Consider the following 18460-nt stretch of genomic DNA (forward strand, 5'->3'; position numbering starts at 1 on the left):
TGTCGATCTTGGGGTGTGATGGGCAGCAGGTTGGGAGGTTGAGTCTCAGCCTGCTGTGTGTGTGGGGGATCTGCTGCTTCTCCTAGTCAAAAAACTTGCAGCTAGCTGAATTAGCATCTCTAAATTGCCCGTTGTGTGGCTGTGCTGCCTTCCTGTTCAGGTTGTCCCCCCCCCACCAAGTTTGCTGGGACTGGCTGCAGGCGCTCCGTGATCCTGTACAGGATAAACAGTCGGATGATGGATAGATGCACTGATTGTTTTGTACAGCCCAGAATTAAAATAGGAATTATTTATTCGCCCATATTTTAACTTGTCCACTGTGCTCTGCTATTTATGTCGGCGCTTTGCAGTGGCAGGTCGCGTCGTGCACTGTGATGTCACTGTCAGTGAGACAAACAGTCGCAGCCACTCGACAGTAATTCACAGAGAGGTCCTCTTCACCGTCCATCTTCAGGAGGCATGCATGAAACTGATACGGACAGTATTTATTCCTGATTGTTGCACTGTGACAAGACACAGCTCGTTAATTAGCCGGGCTGCGTAATTCCTAAGGAATTAGTCAAGCCTCCTTAGAACAGGACTCAGAGCTGAAGAAGTTGATGTTAGGGCAGTTCATATGTGTAAATTTAGCAGATATTTCATGATTTTTTTTTCCCCAAGCAAAGTTTGCTTGTTCTTCCCTTAACCTCCACCTACACTTCACCTACAGGGAGCACTTTCAGCTGCCCAGCAGAACTAGAGTTTAATGGAGGGCTAGATGTGGCCTTTGCCTCCCCACAGAGGGGGCAGGAGGAGATAATGCACAGCGTCTGGCTGACCTTGCTGTGATGATCGTGACAGATTTTTTTTCCCCCGTTATTCTTGCAATTGTATTATTATTTTTTCAGGTTTGTTCTCCTTGCGGAGGCGGCCCTCAGGAGCTCTGCCAGTGTCTCTTTCCTGGTGGAAAATGTCTGCGAAGGCAGGGTGCTGCTCCTGGCTGGGGTCCATGTCAGGGTTGATGTGATTCGAGCCTCACTTACAGCTCCAGAGCGAGAGAGAAGAACAGCCTGCACGCTGCCTGCAGACCTCATCCAGGCCCGCTGGGCATTCAGGCACTGAGCTTAAGTGGAACAAGAAGGATGATGTCTAATAAACGAGGGTGTCATGGTGGCTCAGTGGGCAGCACCTTTGTTCAGGCGGGGGGGGGTTGAATCCAACCCTTGCATTTTGTGTGAAGCCTTCACTTCCTCCATATGTTGCATGGGTTTGATGCAACGCTGAAAAGACACATATAAGCAAATGTGCATGACTAAACAGCTCATAGGGTGTGACCTGTGACTGACCGGCATCCTGTCCACCTGTGTTCCCCTACCTTATGCTGGCCCATATTCCCTGGCTTCCTGCGTTTGAAAGCCGCCCAGGTGTGCAGCCTGCCACAGTGACCATGTCAGTAGGTTGACTGCGCTGCAAAATCAGCAGGCCCCTTTGCAAGAACACAGTCCGGCTTCCTCCATATTCAGAGGGTCTCGTGTGGCCGGGGGAGGCAGCCAGAGTGACTCTGTGGGTGATGGAGGGGTGGAGGTGCCCGAGGGGGACCATGCAGTGTAAGGATGGAGGTAGGGCGGGGGACAGAGTGAAAGTCAAGCTGCTTTTTATGTGTACAGTAAAGCCTGATTAATAATTAAGGTTACCAGACATATTTTGTAACTTTGATCATATTACCAGAATAATGTTGCCAACAGTAAACTGATATTATAAAATTCTAGATGTATTTTCCCTCACTGCTTTCAGAACTAATGATTTATCGATAATTATGGTGTCTGTCGAGAGGCGTCTCAAAGTACAGATGAACTATTTAGGGCATGTTAACAGGAATTGCACGGTTGATTAATACAGTTAGATATTAAAGCATATTTAGTAAACTGCTCTGATGCTCCGATGTTCCAGCCGACTGTAAAGAAACATGGCTCTGAGGCGTTCTGCTCTGAATCTGTGTATTCCATGTAAATGCACTCCAGTGTGAAGGTTGTTAGGCACCGTTGACAAGTCCTCCATCTTTATGACCAAACTGTGACACTTTGCAATAGGAAACCATTGATATTCAGTCACGTCATATAATAAGATATTGGACAGGCCTTTCCTAATTACAAACATGGGTTGAAATTGCGGTCAGCTGGCTGAGACTGGCTTCAGAGTAACTGAGACCTATTGATGTTAATTAAGTGAGCAAATCTAATGACTTGAGGGAAGTCTAGGGTAGAATTTCATTATTGAGGTAATGAATCTCATATTTACGCTTGTTTAGATCTGGTACTCAGCTTGAAGGAAGTTTGAAACTACTCAAGACAGAAATCTGTTCCACATTAGTGAGCACCTGAGAAGATTGGACTTACAAGGTCAATTATTACTAGGAGAACTAAATGGCCTTGATACCTTGTGACGGAATGACTCTGTACAGACGGTCCTCGTATGGTAAATAAGAATAAAAATGTATTGTGTTTTCAGGGTGTGTCTCCAGGGGAATGATCCTTTCCGCAGGAGAGTATGAGTTTGTGGGGGTGGGAGAAAGACAGGCCTATACTGAGAGCCAAGGGGGGTGACAGGAAGCCGTCTTGCCCCCGACTCGCTGCAGTCACCCTATCTGGCAACCTTACTCCCGGCCGCCGGCTCCTCGCTCTGTCCCGGTGTCACAGTCCGCCGCCGAGGTGACGCTGCTCAGTGCACATTCTGCCCAGGCTTTCCTGGCAGACCAGAATCTCCTCTCCCGTACTGTAGTGTATGTGGTCAGCGCCCAGACAGCTGGGCGCCAGTGTAGAGGAGGAGCAGGATAGGTGGGTGCTGGAAACCAGGAGGCAAGAGGTGAAGCACGTCCTTCATACGTCACAGGTATCAGTCACATGACGGTATGGACCTGTCACCTGACTTAGGACAAAACAGCCTTCCATCTCATAACACAGAATGTACTGATGCTGGTGGAAAACTCGAGAGAAGGACTTTTTAAGTTTCTGGAGACTTCAACCAGCCATTCTTATCACATCTCTGGTTTGACATACAACTGCACAGCCCGCCCAGTGCTGGCCCTGAGGTAACCTTAACAGATACGGACTTCACACAAACCCGAAATCAGTCCAATACGGCGGCTACAAACTTGTGACTTATGCTAATTGTTTAGTGCAGTTCTTACACCTTCTGCCGAATGAGCTATCACTGGCCTTAAACCCACCAATCAGCTTGTAGCAGGAAGACATCAACGACCTGCTCGTCCTACAGCCTATTGCCACTGTGTTTCCATGGAAACCATGGGGTGACATCATCTCCCAGGATAAAATATAGGTGCAGCAATTCTAACAGACTGGGGAGTCACATAATTCATTTTTGGATTGTCAAATTTAGTAGTTTCTTCCACTTGTTGTTCCAGTGGAGTTGCCATGGCGAAGGTGAATGGGACAGCAATGCCATGCATAAGGATGACTGATATTAAGGCCATAGATGTATGAAATCCCTGACACATAGCAGAGGTGCAACTACAAGTTCAGGGTTTACCAGGTACGCATCACACGTAAGAGCAGCATAGCCGTCGTCATAGTAACCATGAGCTTCTCCTCATACTTCTCTGAGGGCCAGAATCAAGGCTGTTCTTCCTCAGAGTTTGCTGGGAGCCTGTTCATAATCGGCGACTACAATCAATTAAGCCCTCCTGTTTCGATCAATTAGGCATGCGACTTGATCAATTACGTCGTAAAACATCCATTACTTTAAACTAATTTAATAGATGGACGCTATCATGTGATTTACTGCTGCTGGAATGAATGAGATGACAGCAAAACTGGCACAAAGCTGTTTGGAACTCGGACTTCAGATCACTCCGATATTTATGTTGCTTTGCTGTTTATGTGGCTATTTTTAGGAGCTGGAGAATCATGCAGGTTGCCAAGGTGGACGTGATCTGTGACACGCTGCCGTCATCGGCGTCAACAGCCACATCTAATGAATAAGCACCATCACTCGCTGTCAGGGAATCAAAACGACTCACCATTGCCCTCCTAAAAAAGTGTGCTTATATTTGCGGATGCGTGTTCTTGCATTTCTCCAAGTAAAAGCTCATGAATGGATTGTCGAAGCAAATAGCAATAGTCCAAATGAGTGTTTAAAAGCACAGATTGTTTGTGGTGCTGTTAGTTTCCAGAATGAATCCTCTGAGGCCTGCCAAATGATTTTAGCAGAAAAAGTCATATGAATCCCTGTAGTATTATCGAGCTCAGTCAGTATATTACTGATATTAAACTGATTTTCAGTGTCACATGACCGTTTGTATGTCACATGACCATTTGGAGCCTCCCTCTGCTCATCCCCATATAGTGCAGCTTGAACTCGGGCCTGAGTGACACTGATGGCAGTCTGTGAAGGATGCAGCCACGTAACTGTCACCGTGGTAACAGGCCTGAATGACATCAGCGTTATGGCATGCCTGGCAGCCCACAATCCCCCCAGGGTATGCCAGTCCTTTGATTATTTATAATGATCTACAAAATAACTGCAGGAATGGAACAGACACTGCTTGATATGTGCAGCTGGGTTCTGGCTCTTTGTAATGAGTCTCCCCCTGCAGCCACATTAGAGGAATCCTGGGATATTAGTCCGGTGTAACATTTTAATGAGTTTTCATCCATTTCACACTGCTCCTCCAGTGCAGGTTGAGCTGAGCCTGGAGCCTCTCCCAGGAAGCTCAGAGCAGGCATACACCCTGGACAGGATGCCAATACTTCAAGGGACAAAGATAGGAACCATGGGTAATTTAGTGAGACCAATTGACCAACATGCACGTCTTTGGCCTGGGGGAGGAACCCAGAGCAGCCAGAAGAAACATCGACGCAGAGAAAAACCAGCAGAGCAGACGCCCGACACACTGCAGGGCGTCCCAGGGAAGGGTGTTTATTAATAACCTCCTCAAAGTGGATTTTAAGGGATATTCGGGTTGATAGGGCACCCAAGTAATAGGAAGTGTTTGCCGTGATCCGCGTGGCGTCTGCTGCCAGCTGAATATCCGCGATAGTGATGGATGGCCTGCTAGATGCATTTCATTTAGGGTTTTGGGCACGGATTCTCTAGTGAACCAGCAACGTTTTCAGTCATGGCCAGGAGGGGCGGGCACAGACAGGCTGGGGCCCAAAGACAGATGCTTTCAGGGTGGAGAGACAGGAAGGTTAGCGCCGAAGAGGGGGGCCTGTCACTGTGACAGAGAGCGATGCAGTAATGCGTTTACTCTTCTTCTGAAGTATGGGAAACATGGTGGGGGGGGGGGGGGGTTGTGCTCCATCTCCAAGGTGGTGTGGAGAGTATCGTCAAATCAGTGTCACTTGGCAAGGATACAGAAACCTTCTCAGTCAGACTGAATCACAGACAGAAATAATCTCTAACTGATGTCTAATTTAAGCAATATCATCGCAGCTGATCTCATCGCTCAGGCTCCACAGAAATAGGGGAAGTTCGTACTTATGACTTGCAAGTCTTGGGATTTGAGGTCATGAGATGATTATGGCTTAAATGTTCATCGGCAGTTGGGCCGACACGCAGAGAGTCTGTCATGCTACTTAGCTGAGGTTGCTGCATTTAAATTTGAAAAGGACATTAATTACACTTGAGCTCTTGTGATACATCAGTTTGCATGGTCTCCCCGAGTTGCATGGGTGCAGCGAATAGCCAGATAAATAAACGGGTGTTCTGAAATTGCCCATGGAGTGTGGATTTTGTGCGCATCTTGCGCAGGATGTCCCCTGCCTTCTGCTCAGTGCAGTATGGAACAGACTCCAGGCTCCTTGGGACCCTCTACTAGATAAACAGTTGGACGATGGGTGGATGTTTCACAGGGAGACCCCTGGAGCAGGAAAGAATCCAGGAATAAGCGGATAACAGATCGCGGTGCATCATTAATGGACAGACACCCGCCGCTCAGTCACACCAATGGTGTCATCGATAAGCTGAAGCCTGAAATATTAACCATTATGCATGTTAAAGCAGTAACCTTTTCACACTTCACACCAGGACAACCACGTTCCCAACATAGATGTGTAAGACAGACAGATGGCCGGCAGCCGCTGAGTCCAGCCGTGGGCGGGAGTCTTGAGGGGCGCCGCATCAAGAATAAAATTTAAATATAACAGCACTAGTATCCACGGGGAGACTTGGAACTCCTGTGAGAAGATGGCAGAATGCAGCCAGCACTCTGCATCCTGTGTCGATTGTTCTTGTGATGTTCTCCTCGGCCAGATTCCTTAATCCTCCACAGAGCCGCAGAGTCATGTTGTGTGAGAGAGACATTAGTCACGATATGAGAACGAAAGCTTCTGCCTTTCAGGGTGTGTTCCTCGCCTTCACTCCCGCCCGCTCCATCGTGTGTCCCGTCCATCACAGGCTCTGGTCCGCGGTTCCGGAGATTTCCAGGTGTGGATTCGTGATAGAGAAACTGAGATGTTGCTACCCTAGGAGACAGCAGTACCAGGCAGGCTGAGCAGGATTGACCCGGTAGCTGTGCTGCTGGCAGCCTGGAGTGTAGAGTTATGTGCAAAGGCTACTCTTTCTTCCCATGTCCTTGATTTGACCTCCGCTGACCCCATGGAGCCATTAGTAGAGTGGTCTACCCCCATTTCCCTTTCCTGCTTGTACCTCTTCATCCCTCATAGATACTATCCAGTCAGACCGCCTCAGTCAGATCTGCCTGGGCAAAGGGACGCCTTCTCACTGGGGTTTCATGTCTTTAGCCAGGCAAGTCAAGGCATCCCTCCAGTCATTAGCAAATGTGACAACCAGGCTAGACCCAGAATAGAACCATGCGACATGGTGGGTGGGCGGAGACTGTTCAGGGAGTGGCCATGAGTATAACAAAACTGGCATGTGTCACGTGAGGGACTGGCTTCCTGTCCAGCCTTGTGCTCCGTGCTGCCTGGGATAGGCTCCAGCCCCCCCATGGCCCTGACCAGGATCAGTAGATGGATGGATGGATTGAGGGGACTTGTCTGTCCTTAAGGCCTCTCTCATTATATGATCACTCTTCGAACAGGACAGCGTCAAGCTATCCCTGTTTGCTGATTCTCATACATTATCATAAATCAATATAATGTGCCTCTGAATTACAGACATGGGGGCCTTATCTCTTTTGATACAATGTTAAGCAATCTGCTCCTGTGCTTTCTGAAAGCTCCTACAGCTCGTTATCATCTCATAATGGGAAAATCAAAGGGTGGTCTACACCCTCAGTCCAGCATGGGTGACGCTGGAGTTGCCACAGTGATAGAGCCTGGTCTGTGGATGGGTTTTGTGTCATTGAGGCTACTTGGAGTACTGCAGGCCGTTACTAAGTACACGTGGATGCGACTCACCTTCACAAAGATGAAACACTCACAAGGCTTCACCTTGAATTACTTCATGACCTGTGTCTCTTCCTGCACCTCACCTTTAATTAAGTCAGGGTTCTCTTATCTGTGTTTGGCCTGTACCTCACTTTTAATTAAATTATGGCTCGGTTATCTCTCTGTCTATCCCTACACCTTACCTTTAATTAGTCATGGCTCAGTTATCTCTTTGTCTATCCCTGCACCTTACCTTTAATTAGTCATGGCTCAGTTATCTCTTTGTCTGTCCCTGCACTTTACCTTTAATTAGTCATGGCTCAGTTATCTCTTTGTCTATCCCTGCACTTTACCTTTAATTAGTCATGGCTCAGTTATCTCTGTGTGTCCCAGCACATTACATTCAAGGCAAGATCTGATGGGCCTCTCAGTTGGGTTCCATAAGAGATTGACAGATTATCAGCCGATGCTCCACTGAGTCGCAGGAGCCATAGTTTTCTGAGGCATTATGGTCCTCAGGTCCCCAGCCGCTCATTTTCATTTGTTACTGGCAGCGAGCTGCAAGGGGATTGGTTTTGCCCAGAGTGATTGCTACTATTATTGTTACTCTGTGGCCAAAGGTGATGAACCTTCAGAAAATCGACCTGCTGCCCATCTGAGCACTCCGTTGTTAAGCAGGCTTTAAGTCCCCATTGTCACCACCTACATCGCCATAGAGACACAACCCTTTGCTAGAAGCTACATGAGTTCAGTCTCAGACTGTATATCTGTAATGTGCATCACTTTTTAAAAGGTTCAAAAATGCTGAGTATTGGGCATATAGCAAATAATTACCTCCAAATGTCATCCTTTTACTCTGACTGTAGAAGGATTTTTTACAGATTGCATTTACCCTTGAAGAGCTTTTAAAAATCAATGTTAAACACATTTGCACCAAAAAGGCAAATCATGTAATGTTTCTTAGTCGATGCATTAAAAATGCCTTGCAAATGACACTGAGTTGCTGAGCTGTTTAAAACTCATATGAGGAGTTCAGCATTAATCCAATTTGGCAAAATCCAGATTGGGTAGCAGTCTTGCCAAGTCAATTGCTTGATTATTACTTGAATGCACTTTTCATCTTTAAAAAGCATTTCTCTGCTGTTTAATAGGAATAGGAATTCTACCTTGATTCTCAATATGTTCTGAAAGGAGTGTGCATACACAACACACACACACACACACAAACACAGGTTTGTAATTATATCCTTGTGGGGACTCTCCATTCATTTCTCTGTGGAAAAGTATAATCACAACATGATGACCTTAACCCCGACCCAGTCCTAAACTTATGCATAAGTAACCGAATAAAATATGAGACTTTTGGTATTTTTAGTTTTTTGACTGCAATCTGTGGAAGAAATTTCTCGAAGTCCGATGTTTAAGTGTTAGACAAAACTTTATTATTCGATGAGCTCAAAGGGAACAGACACTCAGCAATCATGCGTCTCGTGTTCTGCTCCTCGAGCAACAAGTGCATACATCTTTTATAGCCAAAAACGCACCAGTCATCAGACAGGTCAAGAAAAGGTCAGATATCTGGAGACAGCAGTTACTTCTGCTTGTTTGAGGCTCACCTATCAGCTCAGAACTAGTCCATCTATTCAGGAATTTTCCTTTTACAATACCATTCTGAGTCGAGTTAATTTTATCCAATTACTTTATCTCACTTCCCATATGTGCCCCTTGTTCTCTTTTTCTACATTACTCCTTATCCAATACCATGCATGCATTTTATAATATCTTCTGCAACAGCTTACTTCTCAGGTCATGCCTTTGCCTTGACCCAGGCCCCTTGCTGAACAAGCAGTATTTTGGCAAACATGTTAGTTCCTTTATAGAAAATAGAAATCCTTTACTTAAGCAAATTTGCATTATTTGTTTGATACATTCAATTAATTCAAGTAGGATTACATTGTTTCAACCACTATGTGTAAATCAACAACACCATTATAAACTCAATTGTTAATTACTGATTAGGTATACATTTTGCATAATAATCTATATTCCATTATTGATTACTGATTAGCATAATCATGAATTTTATATCACAATTCAAAACGTCAAAATATCGTGAACATTTACTCCCCAAAAAATATATAATTCACACACAAACTCACAGATGCACACCTACCCACACACACACACGTGCACATAAATGTGCACATGCACCCACACACACACACACACACACTCAAGGGCCAGGCATGTCCATACAGAAGGATCCCTTGAGACCTTTCTTTGACCTCTGACCTGTTTCTTCACAGGGTGAAGGTTTGGAGCCAGTTTGGTCTGGTCAGAACCAGGTCAGTGCTGAGGTTACAAGAGTGGGGTTCCTGTGAGTTTTGAAGTGGCGTGAGAGTGAATCGTGAACATCACCCCTATGGAGCACGGGCCCTGGTATCACTCAACATTCTCTTTCTGTCACACCCGCTGGCAGCCCGCGTATCCCCGTATCCTGCCCTGAGCATCACACCCACTGGCGGCCCGCGTATCCAGTACCCTGCCCTGAGCATCATGCCCGCCGGCGGCCCAAGTATCCCCGTACCTTGACCTGAGCATTACGCCCGCCGGCGGCCCGCGTATCCCCGTACCCTGACCTGAGCATCACACCCGCCAATGGCCCGCATATCCCCGTACCCTGACCTGAGCATCACGCCCACCGGCAGCCCACGTATCCCCGTACCCTAACCTGAGCATCACGCCCGCCGGCGGCCAGCATATCCCCATACCCTGACCTGAGCATCACGCCCGCCAATGGCCCGCATATCCCCGTACCCTGACCTGAGCATCACGCCCGCCGGCGGCCAGCATATCCCCATACCCTGACCTGAGCATCACGCCCGCCAATGGCCCGCATATCCCCGAACCCTGACCTGAGCATCACGCCCGCCGGCGGCCAGCATATCCCCGTACCCTGACCTGAGCATCACGCCCGCCAATGGCCCGCATATCCCCGTACCCTGACCTGAGCATCACGCCCACCGGCAGCCCACGTATCCCCATACCCTGACCTGAGCATCACGCCCACCGGCAGCTCACGTATCCCCGTACCCTGACCTGAGCATCACGCCCACTGGCGGCCCACGTATCCCCATACCCTGCCCTGAGCATCACGCCCGCCGGCAGCTCGCGTATCCCCGTACCCTGCCCTGAGCATCACACCCGCCTGCGGTCCACGTATTCCCGTACCCTGCCCTGAATATCACATCCACTGGCGGTCCACGTATCCCCGTACCCTGCCCTGAGCATCACGCCCGCCGGCAGCTCGCGTATCCCCGTACCCTGCCCTGAGCATCACGCCCGCCGGCAGCTCGCGTATCCCCGTACCCTGCCCTGAGCATCACACCCGCCTGCGGTCCACGTATTCCCGTACCCTGCCCTGAGCATCACATCCGCTGGCGGTCCACGTATCCCCGTACCCTGCCCTGAGCATCACATCCGCTGGCGGTCCGCGTATCCCCGTACCCTGCCCTGAGCATCACATCGGCTGGCGGTCCGCGTATCCCCGTACCCTGCCCTGAGCATCACGCCCACCGGCAGCCCACGTATCCCCGTACCCTAACCTGAGCATCACGCCCGCCGGCGGCCAGCATATCCCCATACCCTGACCTGAGCATCACGCCCACCGGCAGCTCACGTATCCCCGTACCCTGACCTGAGCATCACGCCCACTGGCGGTCCGCGTATCCCCGTACCCTGCCCTGAGCATCACATCCGCTGGCGGTCCGTGTATCCCCGTACCCTGACCTGAGCATCACGCCCACCGGCAGCCCACGTATCCCCGTACCCTAACCTGAGCATCACGCCCGCCGGCGGCCAGCATATCCCCATACCCTGACCTGAGCATCACGCCCACCGGCAGCTCACGTATCCCCGTACCCTGACCTGAGCATCACGCCCACTGGCGGCCCATGTATCCCCGTACCCTGCCCTGAGCATCACGCCCGCCGGCAGCTCGCGTATCCCCGTACCCTGCCCTGAGCATCACACCCGCCTGCGGTCCACGTATTCCCGTACCCTGCCCTGAATATCACATCCACTGGCGGTCCACGTATCCCCGTACCCTGCCCAGAGCATCACGCCTGCCGGCAGCTCGCGTATCCCCGTACCCTGCCCTGAGCATCACACACGCCTGCGGTCCACGTATTCCCGTACCCTGCCCTGAGCATCACATCCGCTGGCGGTCCGCGTATCCCCGTACCCTGCCCTGAGCATCACATCCGCTGGCGGTCCGCGTATCCCCGTACCCTGCCCTGAGCATCACATCCGCTGGCGGTCCGCGTATCCCCGTACCCTGCCCTGAGCATCACGCACGCCGGCAGCTCGCGTATCCCCGTACCCTGCCCTGAGCATCACATCCGCTGGCGGTCCACATATCCCCGTACCTTGCCCTGAGCATCACGCCCGCCGGCAGCTCGCGTATCCCCGTACCCTGCCCTGAGCATCACATCCACTGGCGGTCCACGTATCCCCGTACCCTGCCCTGAGCATCACGCCCGCCGGCAGCTCGCGTATCCCCGTACCCTGACCTGAGCATCACGCCCGCCGGCAGCCAGCATATCCCCGTACCCTGACCTGAGCATCACGCCCGCCAATGGCCCGCATATCCCCGTACCCTGACCTGAGCATCACGCCCACCGGCAGCCCACGTATCCCCATACCCTGACCTGAGCATCACGCCCACCGGCAGCTCACGTATCCCCGTACCCTGACCTGAGCATCACGCCCACTGGCGGCCCACGTATCCCCGTACCCTGCCCTGAGCATCACGTCCGCCGGCAGCTCGCGTATCCCCGTACCCTGCCCTGAGCATCACACCCGCCTGCGGTCCACGTATTCCCGTACCCTGCCCTGAATATCACATCCACTGGCGGTCCACGTATCCCCGTACCCTGCCCTGAGCATCACGCCCGCCGGCAGCTCGCGTATCCCCGTACCCTGCCCTGAGCATCACGCCCGCCGGCAGCTCGCGTATCCCCGTACCCTGCCCTGAGCATCACACCCGCCTGCGGTCCACGTATTCCCGTACCCTGCCCTGAGCATCACATCCGCTGGCGGTCCACGTATCCCCGTACCCTGCCCTGAGCATCACATCCGCTGGCGGTCCGCGTATCCCCGTACCCTGCCCTGAGCATCACATCCGCTGGCGGTCCACGTATCCCCGTACCCTGCCCTGAGCATCACGCCCACCGGCAGCCCACGTATCCCCGTACCCTAACCTGAGTATCACGCCCGCCGGCGGCCAGCATATCCCCATACCCTGACCTGAGCATCACGCCCACCGGCAGCTCACGTATCCCCGTACCCTGACCTGAGCATCACGCCCACTGGCGGTCCACGTATCCCCGTACCCTGCCCTGAGCATCACATCCGCTGGCGGTCCGCGTATCCCCGTACCCTGCCCTGAGCATAACATCCGCTGGCGGTCCGTGTATCCCCGTACCCTGACCTGAGCATCACGCCCACCGGCAGCCCACGTATCCCCGTACCCTAACCTGAGCATCACGCCCGCCGGCGGCCAGCATATCCCCATACCCTGACCTGAGCATCACGCCCACCGGCAGCTCACGTATCCCCGTACCCTGACCTGAGCATCACGCCCACTGGCGGCCCACGTATCCCCGTACCCTGCCCTGAGCATCACGCCCGCCGGCAGCTCGCGTATCCCCGTACCCTGCCCTGAGCATCACACCCGCCTGCGGTCCACGTATTCCCGTACCCTGCCCTGAATATCACATCCACTGGCGGTCCACATATCCCCGTACCCTGCCTTGAGCATCACGCCTGCCGGCAGCTCGCGTATCCCCGTACCCTGCCCTGAGCATCAGACCCGCCTGCGGTCCACGTATTCCCGTACCCTGCCCTGAGCATCACATCCGCTGGCGGTCCGCGTATCCCCGTACCCTGCCCTGAGCATCACATCCGCTGGCGGTCCGCGTATCCCCGTACCCTGCCCTGAGCATCACATCCGCTGGCGGTCCGCGTATCCCCGTACCCTGCCCTGAGCATCACGCACGCCGGCAGCTCACGTATCCCCGTACCCTGCCCTGAGCATCACATCCGCTGGCGGTCCACGTATCCCCGTACCTTGCCCTGAGCATCACGCCCGCCAGCAGCTCGCGTATCCCCGTACCCTGCCCTGAGCATCACATCCGCTGGCGGTCCACGTATCCCCGTACCCTGCCCTGAGCATCACACCCGCCTGCGGTCCGCGTATCCCCGTACCTTGCCCTGAGCATCACGCCCGCCGGCAGCTCGCGTATCCCCGTACCCTGCCCTGAGCATCACGCCCGCCGGCGGCCCATGTATCCCTGTACCCTGCCCTGAGCATCACGCCCGCCGGCAGCTCGCGTATCCCCATACCCTGCCCTGAGCATCACATTCGCTGGCGGTCCGCCTATCCCCGTACCCTGCCCTGAGCATCACACCCGCCTGCGGTCCACGTATTCCCGTACCCTGCCCTGAGCATCACATCCGCTGGCGGTCCACGTATCCCCGTACCCTGCCCTGAGCATCACATCCGCTGGCGGTCCGCGTATCCCCGTACCCTGCCCTGAGCATCACATCCGCTGGCGGTCCGCGTATCCCCGTACCCTGCCCTGAGCATCACGCCCACCGGCAGCCCACGTATCCCCGTACCCTAACCTGAGCATCAGGCCCCCCGGCGGCCAGCATATCCCCATAACCTGACCTGAGCATCACGCCCACTGGCGGTCCACGTATCCCCGTACCCTGCCCTGAGCATCACATCCGCTGGCGGTCCGCGTATCCCCGTACCCTGCCCTGAGCATCACATCCGCTGGCGGTCCGTGTATCCCCGTACCCTGACCTGAGCATCACGCCCACCGGCAGCCCACGTATCCCCGTACCCTAACCTGAGCATCACGCCCGCCGGCGGCCAGCATATCCCCATACCCTGACCTGAGCATCACGCCCACCGGCAGCTCACGTATCCCCGTACCCTGACCTGAGCATCACGCCCACTGGCGGCCCACGTATCCCCGTACCCTGCCCTGAGCATCACGCCCGCCGGCAGCTCGCGTATCCCCGTACCCTGCCCTGAGCATCACACCCGCCTGCGGTCCACGTATTCCCGTACCCTGCCCTGAATATCACATCCACTGGCGGTCCACATATCCCCGTACCCTGCCCTGAGCATCACGCCTGCCGGCAGCTCGCGTATCCCCGTACCCTGCCCTGAGCATCACACCCGCCTGCGGTCCACGTATTCCCGTACCCTGCCCTGAGCATCACATCCGCTGGCGGTCCGCGTATCCCCGTACCCTGCCCTGAGCATCACATCCGCTGGCGGTCCGCGTATCCCCGTACCCTGCCCTGAGCATCACATCCGCTGGCGGTCCGCGTATCCCCGTACCCTGCCCTGAGCATCACGCACGCCGGCAGCTCGCGTATCCCCGTACCCTGCCCTGAGCATCACATCCGCTGGCGGTCCACGTATCCCCGTACCTTGCCCTGAGCATCACGCCCGCCAGCAGCTCGCGTATCCCCGTACCCTGCCCTGAGCATCACATCCGCTGGCGGTCCACGTATCCCCGTACCCTGCCCTGAGCATCACACCCGCCTGCGGTCCGCGTATCCCCGTACCTTGCCCTGAGCATCACGCCCGCCGGCAGCTCGCGTATTCCCGTACCCTGCCCTGAGCATCACGCCCGCCGGCGGCCCATGTATCCCTGTACCCTGCCCTGAGCATCACGCCCGCCGGCAGCTCGCGTATCCCCATACCCTGCCCTGAGCATCACATTCGCTGGCGGTCCGCCTATCCCCGTACCCTGCCCTGAGCATCACACCCGCCTGCGGTCCACGTATTCCCGTACCCTGCCCTGAGCATCACATCCGCTGGCGGTCCACGTATCCCCGTACCCTGCCCTGAGCATCACATCCGCTGGCGGTCCGCCTATCCCCGTACCCTGCCCTGAGCATCACATCCGCTGGCGGTCCACGTATCCCCGTACCCTGCCCTGAGCATCACATCCACTGGCGGTCCGCGTATCCCCGTACCCTGCCCTGAGCATCACGCCCGCCGGCAGCTCGCGTATCCCCGTACCCTGACCTGAGCATCACACCCGCCTGCGGTCCACGTATTCCCGTACCCTGCCCTGAGCATCACACCCGCCTGCGGTCCACGTATCCCCGTATCCTGCCCTGAGCTGTTGGGTCACGGCTTCCCGCAGCACCACGCAGAGGATGCTCAGGGACTTCGGCTGTCTTTTCCTGGGCATCAGCAGTCGGATCTTTGCAGTTGTTCGCCATCTCCAGGTTGACCTGGAGGAGTTAGCCTTGCCCCTTGGCTGAACCATCCACGTCAGGGCTCTGATCTAAGTCAGCAGTTCCATTATCACAACAGACACGCTCTCATCACAGCTGACAGCTCCATTAGGCTGTGCTGGTAACAGGACACTGCGACTACACCCGATTGGGGTTAATGGCTTGTGTCCGGTATTCTCAGCCACCTGATCCTCTGCTCCACTGCACTTACCTTTGCTCTTCCTTACAGATGACCTGCTCCAGGTCACTCCAGACAGCAACAGGCACTCGTTTTTAGTCCAGGATGGTGTGACACTCCTGCGGTTTCGGAGAGACCCCATCCCTCAGGCCGCCATCTCGCTGTTCCTGTGGATGAGGTCTCCCCCTGGTGTCTGCGGATGGTACATGCTGGGCCTGCAATTATCTATGTTTCATTCATCTGTTAGCATCAATTTACATGTTTCTTCAGCCCAGCAGTTGTCTCAGATGAAATTTGATTCGATTTTTTTTCCTGTCTTTGAAAGGCCACCCTGAAAGCAGGAATGTGTTCTCCATTTTCACTCAATTTACCCGATCACAGGGGAGGTCCTTGCAAAGCATGCTGGGACAGTGGTGGCGTGTGACATGCTGGAAAGGGGGCAGCAGGCCCTCAGAGAGGTACAGAAGAAAGGCAGGAACCCTGAACATCTCAGTGTGTTGGCAATGTGATGCTAATTTGTCATACTTTGTGCTGTACAGGTGACAGTGGAGATGGCTGGGACCCCATGCCTGTTTTTGCGTAATGATGGGAATCTCGTTTACATATTGACATAGTCACTGTGGAACTCTCCAGTCCATGGTATGATGCAAATTAGCCATTATAATGTCACCAATTATTGCTTTGTGGAAAAAGCCCTTTGATGTTACAGCTTGTCCTGAATCAACGCAATTTGAGCCCTGTGAATGAATGCAGAGCTGTTGGTGTAGTGTTTGTTTTTCTTTAGAATACCATCATTAGGTTTTTTTTGACAATCTTTTCTTTTTTAGCTCAATGCCAGCTTACAGAGAGAAGCTTCAAACAGTGTCACGGCCGTTTTTTTGCCATTTGGCGCCCCCTGGTGGCAGAATTTAACAACTTCACTCTATAACTTGAGCACCGTAAAGATAAGTGGGGAGTAGAGACAGTGAGGTGTTTTTGGGCGCAGATGGTGTGGGATGACGTTTCAATTTCTGTGAAGCTAATGACCCCCACCTTTCCCTCCCTGCCTGTTCAGGTTGGTAGAGCTGCATGATATCAGTGCCTCACCAGTCTGACTCCTTCCCTCTTCTCTGTGTCCCTCCTTGCTCGGCCGTGTAGCTGTTCTGCCTCTACCTGCCTCCTGCCCTCATTGCAGGGGAATGAAAGATGCAGGTTAGGCTGCTTTGCCTGTGAGCATAGAGTCACTGGTTCAAGTCCCATGAGTTGAAATGTGACCCTATTTGCACCAGGGACTGGCTGATCCTGCTTCCTCAGTTGTATATCACTTTGGATAAAAGCATCTGCTAAATGAAGGGAAACATTTTCTTTCATGTTGACATCTTTTTTCGTAAGGGGTGGAGTTCAGCTCAGCAGGTTAGGATCTTCACCCATGTTCATAGGCTCGTGTGTTTGAATCCCACAGTCAGCAGTCGAATCACCGCCTTGAGCAAGACCCTTAACCCAAACTGCTCTAAATATTTTTGGACAGAAGCATCTGATACATACAAATTCACATGCAAACGCATCCCTGCCTTACACCCCTCCCACGTACCATGGAAACAGATCCACACACCTTGTGGTGCCTGTGTATAGCCTTACCTCACAATCCTGCAGGACAGGGACCTCTACCCACTATTACCAGGTTGAGATGTTACTCAACCATTGGGTTGAGACCCAACAATGTATTACCAGGAGCACCCAGCACTCCCCCTGCCCACTGGCATTTTAACAATTCCACCACCACCCCTTTTAGTATGTATTATGCATGTAAGGGTCAAAATTTACATTTGTTTCATGACCCAACGACAAAGTATTTGGGGCCAGAAACTAAACCAGATGAAAACCATTGATGTAATCATATGTAGACATAGCGCTCAAACCAAGGTAAGGGTACATCTGCTGCTGTCCTCACGGAGCAATATAACCATGTAGTGTGTGTGTGTAAATAATGTACCGTGTGCTCAGAGCAGTGGCCAATCCACAGAAGACAAAACCAGGACACCTGACACACCCTACAGATAAGTTGGGAGATCAGCGCCATTATTCCAGCCAATGAGGAACCTCCACTCTGGAGGGAGAGCGCAGCCCCACCCACCCCTAAATAGTAGCTCACTAACCCCCCACTCAATGCATGGAGATTGCCTTCACATGGCATGTATAGGACACTGCACAGGGTGCACCCAGCAGGACACGGAAGCCAACCTCCTCTCCGATAACAGGACAACAGACGCAACTGTGATGAGCAAAAGGACCCCCCCCCCCCCAAATAAATAGCAGCCATGAAGCCAGTTAACCACTCAGTTCTTTTCCAGATTTTTACCTCTAATGCACAACCAGGAAGATTCTGAAATCTTTTTAAATATACAAAATAGCTGCCTTGAGCTTATTACAAGCGTCTTCAGCTAAAGGTTGCTTCCTGGTAGTTTGTCAGGTCTAACACTACTGCCTACACATCATGGCAGACAGACACAATCAATATCAGATATTTAGCATTAAAGCTCTCATCGATGGCTGGAAAGAGCCATACATTCACAAATGTTCTTTTAATACTGAGGAATGAAGTACATGCGCGAAAAGCGCAAATAATACATCTGTGAGAAAGACATGC

The sequence above is a fragment of the Brienomyrus brachyistius genome, chromosome 9, assembly GCF_023856365.1.
Source record: "Brienomyrus brachyistius isolate T26 chromosome 9, BBRACH_0.4, whole genome shotgun sequence".
NCBI lineage: Eukaryota > Metazoa > Chordata > Actinopteri > Osteoglossiformes > Mormyridae > Brienomyrus > Brienomyrus brachyistius.